This window comes from Gymnodraco acuticeps, unplaced genomic scaffold (assembly GCF_902827175.1).
Source record: "Gymnodraco acuticeps unplaced genomic scaffold, fGymAcu1.1, whole genome shotgun sequence".
NCBI classification, from domain to species: domain Eukaryota; kingdom Metazoa; phylum Chordata; class Actinopteri; order Perciformes; family Bathydraconidae; genus Gymnodraco; species Gymnodraco acuticeps.
The window spans coordinates 2,202,156-2,213,112 of NW_022991632.1; the positions used below are offsets into that span (position 1 = coordinate 2,202,156).

At 38.7% G+C, this 10,957-nt stretch overlaps 1 protein-coding gene across 1 annotated transcript in view; it reads right to left on the reverse strand.

Moving 5' to 3' along the window:
- Nucleotides 1-10,957, reverse strand: part of LOC117534174 (potassium voltage-gated channel subfamily D member 3-like) — a 176,671-nt gene that overhangs the window by 119,455 nt on the left and 46,259 nt on the right.

Below are 10,957 nucleotides of genomic sequence, written 5' to 3' on the forward strand. Positions count from 1 at the left end.
TGCAGGAAAGCAATATATTAGACGTCAAGTACTTTGTCAGGCTTAATATTTATCTGTAGATAGAAGTTTTTTTCTTATTTAAAAGAAGACCTTAATCTGTTATTTAATGTTTAAATAAAGGTTAATTCGTTTTTCTGTTTTGCACCTCCTCCTATTAATATCTTTGTACATTCTGCACTAAACTGTTTTATTGTAGAGATCACTTATAGTATCTTCTTGATTTTTTATATTCTATATTTATACTTTCCCCCTATGAAAGTATGTACTCTTAATATTTAATCAAATAAAACACAATAATTCAATAATGTGCTTTAACCACTAGGCGGTGCACACAAGGTACACACAGCCATAATAACTTTGTATTATTAGTGTAGGACACTTTTGTTTTCGTACAACATCTGAAAATGTGTAGTTTTATGCATGCTTTCACATAATTTTACAGCATATTGCTATACTATTTCAGACTCAGTATTTACATTATTACATTCAAAGAAAATCAGTAATATCTTTAAAAACTACATATCAACTTTTATATCAGCTGTGCACCGTTATGGTGTAAATATAACCTATCTGTGAATTAGATCAAATGTAAAAGTCTGCCGAATTAGTGTTGATACTGCAAGGAGACGTATTGTGTGAAGAGAAATTGAAGATGTTGTTTAATTGTTGAATATATTTATGATCCACGTCAAGTATTCAGTTTCGGCGGCATTTTCTCAGTTTTTCCAAAGGTCTTCTCATCAGGGCTCTATAAATAAAGAACTACGGCAGATCTGTAATATGTAATGCAGCCGAACCGTGTATTACAATGCCGTTATGTGATGACTTTCAAAGAGAAAAGCAAGAGCACTCGGAATTAAGTATTATTTTATTCTTTTAAAATGTTTTCCGGATTTCATATCATATAAACACCAAATCCCAGCATGCATTGCGGCTAAAACATCCAATAAGCGAGCTTAAAACCATAGCTGAGGATCTTGGGTAATCGCTCGAAATGCCTATGTCTGTTTCCGGTTATTTTTATTTTGAAATTCAGTTCCTGACGGACGCCAAAAAAGCCAGAGATTATGGAATTAAACCAATAAATAAAAGCAAGGATAATTGTGTGTTATTGGTGAGTAAATAACAGTGTGTTATTTTGAAAAGAATAACAAATTAGAAGGAAAAAAAGATTTAAAAAATACAGATTTCAGTATCCTGAGGCTCTGAGCCCCATTTATTTTCCTCACAGACGGCAACAAAAGTCCGAAATTATACGATTTCAAATAAAAGCAATAACTGTGGCTTGATATTGAGTAAGAACATGTTTTTATGAACCACACAGCTTCCGGTCTTCCTCGACCCGACCGGAGAAAAAGACGTGCTGCAGGCAGTAGAAATACATTGCTTTTAAAATCGTGCTGTGCAACACGAAAAAAAAGGGGCAAATCGTGTTGGTGAACACGAATCAATAGATTAAAAATCGTGTTGGTGAACACTAGTGATGGGAATTCCGGCTCTTCTTGGTGAGCCGGATCATTTGGCTCGGCTCACCAAGAAGAGCCGGCTCTTTCGGCTCCCAAACGGCTTTTCAGTTTACCACATATGATACCTTTTAATTAAATCAAATGTAGCCCTGTTTTGACTAATTATATGTGTACACATATATCACTTAAATTATTCAATACAACCTTTGTACTGAAGTATTCAAAAGTAAAAATTACATGTTTAATATAAATGATTTGCTGTGGCCAATTGCATTTACAGACCCGTGTAACTCTCCGATACCACCCAATGAATGCATTGACTTGCTTGTAGAACCACGCTACACAAAACAGATAGCAACACCTATAAAAACTATTTTAAAAAAGGGGCTACTGTATCGACCTATATAAAAGATCCTGCATTTTAGCCATGCCTCATTTCGCTCCATTTGCTCTTTCCAGCGCTGTTTTTGCAGGGGGCTGATTCTGTGAGCTGCAGCTGACCACGCCCCCCTGTAGGAGAGGGGAGCGTGCTTTGAGATCAGCTGCTGGGCTGTCAGAAGAGGGGGAGAAAAAGAGATCTCCGACGTCCTCCGTGTTTTATTCTTATCGAAGTAAGAAGAGAAGTAATGGGGCAGAAACCCTCCTTTTTACGCAGCGGCCCAGACATAGACATCAAACGGCGACACATATTCAGTTGCCAGTTACTTTGGCATTAGGGCAGGGATATCTAGATACTTTCCAAGGTTTGACATCATGAATTGTGCTACTTTTAAAGCAAGCAACGATGTTTTCAAATCTGTAATCAAAAAGCTCCTCAAAAACACTATCGAAGCAGTTCCTTCCGTTGCTACGTTAGTTCAAACAGTAACAACGAACTACTTTTCTTAGCGGATGCATGTCAATTTAAATCAATACATAAAACTATTTTTTAAATCAATAAAATCATTTTCTAAATCCATAAAAGCATTTAAATTAATATTGGGAGTCATGTCGTTACTTTGTTGAGAATGTGGCCAAGTAATAAGCGGGATAATGTTCACAGTGCACATTGCATAATGTGCCTTCAAGCCGATCTAGATCCCTCCGCAAAAAAACCGGCTTGTTCGCGGGCAAGAGCCGGCTCCCGTCGTTCACTTAAAAGAGCCGGCTCTTTGAGCCGGCTCGTTCGCGACCGACACATCACTAGTGAACACGAAATGCCGTGAGACTGGGTTAGCAGGTCAGTAGCTTCTGAGCTAGCTTCATCAGCTACGCTCACATCCAGCTCTGTTCTGCGAATGGATCTGGCCCTTCCTACATCCAGGACATGGTTAAACTGTACACCCCAGCGCGTGCACTACGCTCTGCATCAGCCAAACGACTCGCTGCACCCTCGCTGCAAGGGGGACCCAAGTTCCCATCAGCAAAAACACGTGGGTTTGCTATCCTGGCTCCAAAATGGTGGAATGAGCTCCCCATTGACATCAGGACAGCAGAAAGCCTGCATATCTTCCGGCGCAGACTGAAAACTCATCTCTTTCGACTCCACTTCGAGTGATATAATTACTAACAAATAACTGCTAACAGAGCACTTATATACTAATAAAGGACTGGCTTATCTAAATCCAGTTGAGTAGCACTTGAAATGTTTGGCTCTATGAAACCTGATGTACTTATATGATTCTATTTTCTTCAAGGTTGTGTCTTCCTGGTCGAATGTACTTATTGTAAGTCGCTTTGGATAAAAGCGTCAGCTAAATGCAATGTAATGTAATGTTCTGCCATGCTTCACCGGCCAACAACTTCTCTTTTCCCGTCTGCCTTCGCCCGCTGGACTTTCTTCCTCATATGAACTCGTTGCCTAGGAACTCTGACAATACAGTATCCATTCTCATTCTCAGAGTCTATGTTTGCATTTGGGCCTCCCCAAGTTGATTGAAACAGCCTGCTGAAAAAAATTGAAATGTACAAATAGGATGTTAAGGAAAGTTTCCAAAGGATTTGTTTTACCCCTCTGTTTTCAGACATATAATTGACTAGGCAATTTATTTATTCATTAAATAAACAACTGATATTACTCTGTGTGTGTGGAGGGGAATGAAGGGATACAAAAAAGTGAGTGAAAATACAAATCAAAGCAAGCGGTACAGTAGGTACCTGGGTGTGAACGCTGAGGCAGATCAGCCACAGGTCAGTGACCATGTGGAGTTTTAAGGTGCAATGTTGTGATGATATTTTCATGGGCAAAGGTAATTTCAACTTGAAAGCTACATACATGCTCTGAACCTGGTAGTCACAAAAACAATTTCAATCTTCTACTGTGATTAAGACAGCATGGGATTTTGCTTCCTCCATGTAGCTTCAGTTACATTTTGGTCATGAATTTATTCAATGTATTATGAAAACGTCAACGAAAGACTCACAGTGTAAACGATAAAGAAGGCAGTCTGACATTTCTATGCAGTTATTCTTTAAAGGACTACATTTTTTCAAATATGGAGGGAATGTATATGCACATGTGGATCTCACACGCTGAGTTGTTATAGTGCAGCTGTTATATGATTGACATTTTTCCACAAAAACAATTACACACACTTTTCATTCCTCGGTCCATGGGTATTTTACCTTCCATACAACTTGGTAATCCTAAAATTGACTTGATATCATTACATCAAATTTTCTTTGGCTATTATTATACCTCATTTATAAAAGCTCTGTCCCCAACCCTTTTTTGAGGATTTAATTTCCAACCCAAATAGATTAGAGTGAAGTATGACTGAGTACTTTTTTTGGACAGCAGAATTCAGACATTTTTGGCCGTGTCCAATTTCCTCCTTGGCGTTGTATGTGTGATGGGGGAAATACTTTATCTAAATACCTACATCCGTTTGGCATTTTTGCTTACGATATAGAGTTTTTTTCAAGCCTCAGCTTATTCCTTCTCCGCCATGATGCTTGAATTCTTTAAACTCAGTTCAAATCCGTCCCAAAACTTTTTGCTACTCTTTTAGGTTTCTCTTGCACATTGCAATTTGTCTAGGTTTCCAATGTTCCTTCTTTAAGTGATGTGAATTGCAGAATTTAGGCTTTATTCTCAGGTTCTTTGCCACAGTGAGAAATGGTGGCCTTTCTTCTTTAAACCCAAAGAGTGCATTGCACGAAGAATGGCCATAGAGCAAGAGAGAGGGAGCCAGCGAGACGTAAACAAACAATCCACTTCAACTGGTCTGATTGGGCCTTTAAATCAATCTGTCTGGCGAGAGATGATGGCAAAACTGGAGGTAAACACTGCACTATATGAGCAGTCACAGCCTGTGATTTCACATCGCAGAGAGAATGACTTTACTCACCTGAAAAGTCAAATGGTGTTTATCCGGGGCCAGCTGCAGATCAGCTTGATTGTGTCTAACACATGGACTTTGATGAGTTCTAAAGAAGAGTAACACATTTACTTTATCTGGACATGAAGACATTGTTCTATCTCAGTAAACCCTTTTTTTCTATTCAGGGAGTGTTTACTATACGTCTGCTGCTTGTCTTTCTCTAAACAGCGACTGACAGAAATGGTTTCACATCAGTCATTGATATTTTGGAATTACTTGCTCAGATTTTTGTTTTCTTTCAGGAAACAGCCGCAAGTCCCCTCACACAGTTCTTTGATACGGAGGGGGTAGAGCTACGCTTTGAAAGCCCTCAGCGTGCATGTCTTCTGAATCGATATTGTCACCATTTCAACATAAAAGCGAAAAGTGGCTGGCTTTCAGCTGAGAAACACCCTGCCACGCTCCGTACTGTGGGACATCTCCACCAGCGCAAAAAGCAATCTTTTCTTTGACTATTGATTAGTCACAGACAAAATTGGTGAATGGGAAACCAAAAATAAATGTTCTTGTTCACTGGGGTGATATACATACGGAAGAGAACATCTTATTTAAAAAGTGACTGATCAAAAACCTCACGAAACAGTCTGTGAAAATCAATACTACCTAATATAAACAAGATAAAACACACTAACTATAATATAGAAAGAGCTTAGGAATAAGGCATAGGCCTACTAAACGTTTATTTCCTAAGCAGGAAAGTATATTTCAGTAAACCCCGACGCTGCACAATTAATCAGATGTTAATCATAATCATCATTTGGGCTACCCACATTAAATAAAGATGACTTTTAAACATGCATGCTCGCTTATACAGAACAACTGCATTTCAAATGTGAGCTAACTAAACTAATGGCCAGCTACCAGGAGAGGATTGAGATGCTTACGGTCAAAAGCTGTTATGCCGTAGCGTGGCAAAAGCAGTGTCTGTGAAAAATGTTGTTGAACGTTGTGGATGGAGTTCAACAGGAGGAATAGGGAGGTCACATGAACCAATACTTTGGTAACAAGTAGAGGCCAACATTCTGAAAATGTGACAGTACTTATTTTACAGCACCTCAGGTACCGGGGTCTCGAGACAAAGGGCGTCCATCATCCACGGGACGATAGAATATGTGTTTGGGACGATCATAGTTCCCCCCCGACCAACACATGTTGCAGGTTTGGATTTTATTAAAAAACAAAAAATAATCACAACTACCACATGGACTGTGTTGTTTCTTCCCACTCTGTAGAAGGTCAACCCTTTAAAGCTATTAGAGGATGCATTAGCAGCTCAACCCCTTATTTGATGATTTGGCTTTTTACTCCAGAAAACGCAGTCAGTGTAACCAGATATTTGCCAGACACATCTGTTTTTCCTTCTTCTAAAAGCCTTGACTCTGTTAAGATAAAAAATAAGAACGTACAAGTATGTAAACTGAGTAGCAAATAAGGGATAATGTTTGAACAAACTAACAGTTTGATCTCACATTAGTATTTATCATGCTAGCGCTACTGCAATACAAGAACATTGCCGTTTCTTTATTCAAATGAGCTCCATGTTGATTATCAAATATCTGTCTTCTAGCACAAAACCATGCATGTAACCCCTAACTAACAGCCTTTTCAAACAGCTCATTAATTAGATAACTATCTAGCTTTGACATTTCGGCCAAAATGCTTCAGTATTGAAGTAATGATAGTCACAAGCAAGAAAGGAACAGTCAAGTACTGTGCCCAGAGGCTAGGCTGAGAAGGTTGGAGGTATGGGTGTGGAGGTCTTTGTGAGAGAAAGGAATGAAATACGTCAGACATTATGCAGGGGACCAGACCTCCTGTCATAGACGGGAAGTTAACATTGTTTATTTTTAACAATATGTAACAAATATTTTTCTGTACCCTTAACCACTTGGTAGCTATTCGCACATATTCATTAGAATTTAAAAACACTGACATTAGACTTTCTCGTTATTGTATGTGTACACCAGTATGTTGAATAATTGTCCAATAACATTATTTCTCGTCTGAATAAAGGGTTAAATATGAAAGTTATTTGCAGTTATGTGCAGACAGCTGCTGAAGTGCTAGAGTGACACATGGACTGAATTTACAATGAAAACTGAATGGTGTCATCTAACCCCCACCTCTAATAACATCATTTATCAAAACACATCATACAATCTTATCAACTGTCTCTTTGAATACTCTCTTGCACCTTAGATCAATATTTAAGTGTATATTGTAAAGCGGGAGAATAAATGACAAAGGCACTCTTAACGTTTTTTATAGCTTTGATATTTCTTATGAAGTAGATAATCTAATTCAGTTTTACAAAGTTTATATCAGGTATGCAAAGCAATGCGCTCCCCTTCGAGTTACTTTACAAAATCAGTTGGAGATCATTTCCCATCAGTCACGACTAGAGTTGTCTAAAATGGAATAAAACAATCGTCCTCCATACCCGTCATTACAATTCACAGTGCATACTTGCTACTGAGGAGCAGACATAAGGAATTAGACTTTTGGAGTATCCATTATGTGATTAAATTACTATTCATAATTTTGCTATCTGGTGCTTTAAGCTTGGATGGTTGCCTGGTTAAACAGGCCGCCTCTTCCCACAGAGATATCCATGTTATGTATTGTGCCATTATTTATTCAAATAGCTGTTTTTAGACAGTACTTTGAGTATCATTTGGAAGCAGGAGAGAGACATGATATCTCCAGACTGCCACATTGCCCTTTTATTTTAATAACTTTGATGATTTTGCTAGTTGTCTGCATCTGTGGTATGGATCATGTTATATTGCCAGCTACAGAGAATAAACCTTCAAACCTTTCTTTGAGTCGGCAGATTGGGTCAAGTATTAAAGTGAAATATTGAGTCCAGCAAACTTGTTTTAGCTTGATTGTTTTTATGAGAGAAAGCAATGATCCTTTTCATTTCTTTGTCGACATCATAAAGGACTCAATAAGTCACCTTTCAAGGTTTTGGCATTTGAGTTTTAGATGTCAATTTTTCTCGCAGTAAATGACATATTAAATCAAACGGTACCTCTGCGCCATCAAACTCAGCTGATGTATTTCTCACTGCATGGTTTACAAAAACAAGTCACCTTCAGGGAAATGAGCTGAGGTGTATTCATCTCCGACACGGTCATTAAACTCTCCCAGCCCCATGCTGATCAACAAACTCTTGCTTTATAACTCACAAGTCTTGGAACAGAATTGCTATAGACACCCAAATTGGATGGAGTTAGTTTTTCTAGTTTGGGAGAAAATAACTTTGTCAAAAAAGTTGATTTAAATGTAACCCAGGGGGCCATAAATCACTTATACCCCAAACCTCCATTTGTCTTGATTCTCTTGTAAGCCAGTGATTTGTAGTGGGCTCCGTTTTTGTCAGCTGTTGAGGGCTATAGTTTGTCTAAGCTCGGAGACTTCATGTTGTCGCAATTATAAATTAGATTGGTTCTATTTTCTTATTTTATTTAATCCATACAGAGATCATCTTTATCTTTTGGTGATTGAGGTGAAACCACACTTGAATAAGTGGGGTAACAGGGGGCACAGTTTATTTGTTCACAGTTTCTAGGGTTCCATCTATGCTCTACATTAAAGCATTGTAAGTAAGCAACGTGCAGAGAATACTCAAATGAGTTGTACGATATTAAATTCCACATACAGCTGCTGCCATCTGATTAGAAAACAAATATATTGGGAACAGTGACACCGTCTGCTTGATGACACATTTCATCTCTGGAGATATGCAAATAACTAATCAGGACTGCTTCAAGGTCAAGCACTCTGGCAATTTACGTTTAACATGGCAACTGGCAAAACAAATCAATTTCTCAACCTTAACCTTTCTCACAGCCTCACATGCAATGGGAGTGGAGTAGCCATGTGTGTTTTATTGACAGACTGACTCACTGGGGGGTATTGAGAGGTTACATCCTCCCTCACTCTTGAATGCATCTTCTGTACAGGGAATCAGATGCAAATAAAGAAGTGACAGATATGGAGCACTGGATGCATAACTAAACCCCGCACAGAACCGGGTGCCAGGCAACAGATGCTGATAACTGCCTCAGATTAGGTCCTAGATTGTTGTCAGCTCAAGCCAAGACTGGGATGCTATATTTACCGCTCTCTCCATCCCTCCTCTGATCGTGTCTGTGCCACTGTGGTGTGTAAATTCCACATTATGTCTGGCAGGGAGATCCAGGTGTGAAACTGAGATGAAATATTCATTCTGAATGCCAAAATACTTTAACTGAAGCAGAAAATGATTCGGCACAAGAGGGAGAGATTGAAGTTTTGTAGTATTAATTATATTATTGAGGCCCCAGATGTTTGGGGGTTGGCGTTTACAGTTTTTAAGGGAACTTTTGAAACATTTTATTTTAGTGGAACCTGAAACATCTTTAAGACAGCTGAGGGGACCCAATCTGAGGGTGTATAATCTTAATCGTTTCAAGCAGCTATTTTTAAAAATCAAAGCCTTTCATGAGGCTCCATTACTGTGAGCTAAATGGGATTCTTCTGTTTGGACAGATTTAGAAACTCATTGAAAGCCAGGACACCTTTGGCAAAATCTAGCTATGGACTTCTCAAAAACAGCCCAGTCAGCGATTATGTCAGCAGAGATGAGAAGAGAGCGTGGGGGAAGATTGGTGTGAAAAATTACAAAAGAACACAAATTAAGTTTTGCTGACACAACAACATTTTGACTTGAGAGTCGTTCTTTCAAACAGGATTTTTAGGACTGCAGGGTTTCAGCATCACATATTTTTTTAACAATATTAACAATGGCAATTGTTATACAAAATATACAAAACTGTGTTGGAGAAAGTATTAATAAAAAAATGAAAAAACATGTTTGGCAAAGTAAGGACACAGGACAAAGACTGTGAGGACAGAGATCTCCACAGCAGTCAGTCTGCGCAGAGCAGCTTAATGAAGAGCCTGAAATAGAGACTCTCTATTAGGGCTAAGGAGGCTCCCTGCACCATCAGCCTATCAGGAGCGACAATTGCCTGACTTGGCTCTCTGTATACCCTCAAGATAGATAGGAGGCTCTAGTGCCGACACAGAAGTAACTTCAAGTAATATTGCAGTCCAACAGATAACATGTACCCATCTTTTTTGCTCTTAAATTGCAGTATTACGGTCTAAATCACTGTATGAGTATTTGGCTGCCGATTACATGCATATCTGACAGGACATGGAGCACATTGCCAACATTACATGCCACCAGTAACAGTAAAAGTACTGGACTGTCCATTATGCTTATCCATGGTGAAAAGACTGGATCTTATGAACTAATCTCTGCATGTTTATTTGGTGCCAACAATACCACTTTGGTTACTTTAATTTGAGTTGTGGAAGCATTGCACTCTACTGGTGGCTCTAATGTATTACAATCCTTAACAGACTTTTATATTCAGATCCATTCAAGATGAATGCCTCTTATGAGTTTTGTCACATGGCATCTGGAGCACTTTGTCGAACAGCTGACAAAACCACAGAAACAACAACATAGCTTTGATCCCCCTCCCCCCACCCACTATACAGTTAGACCTCCAAAGCCAACTTTATGACAGGAGTTGTGGGAAGTCCGTTTCTGTGATTTATAAATAAATGTAACCGTAAAACATGTTTCTGGTCTGAGAGTTGTCAGTGCCTTTTGTTTGAGCTTGCTGCTATATTAGCTCTTAGCGTCTACTGTCTGTAAAGCTTGTGATTTCCCAGGTGAACTCAGAAACCCATTGACTTTTATCCAACAGCACACAGCCTTCCTGTAGCTCTGCAGACTATAGGCTTCTCTATTTCTTGCTGTGAATATGCCACCAGATGGCAGTCAATAATACTGTAATCCCACAAATCCAAAATTCAATTCAAGGGATGCTTCCAATTGAATAATTAATAATGTTGGGATAGTTCTAACAAATAGTCAATAGATGGTTTATATGGTGACATTTTCTCTGCAAGATGAAATGAACTATGGATTTAGTTTTTATGATGTCATGATTATTTTCTCTGCCTACCATCTGGTTTTTTGTTACATGCTGCTGTATTTATAATATATTTGTTCTTGTCTGTGCATGGCCTTCATACCTGTATTAAACATGGATTGAAATGCTGCTT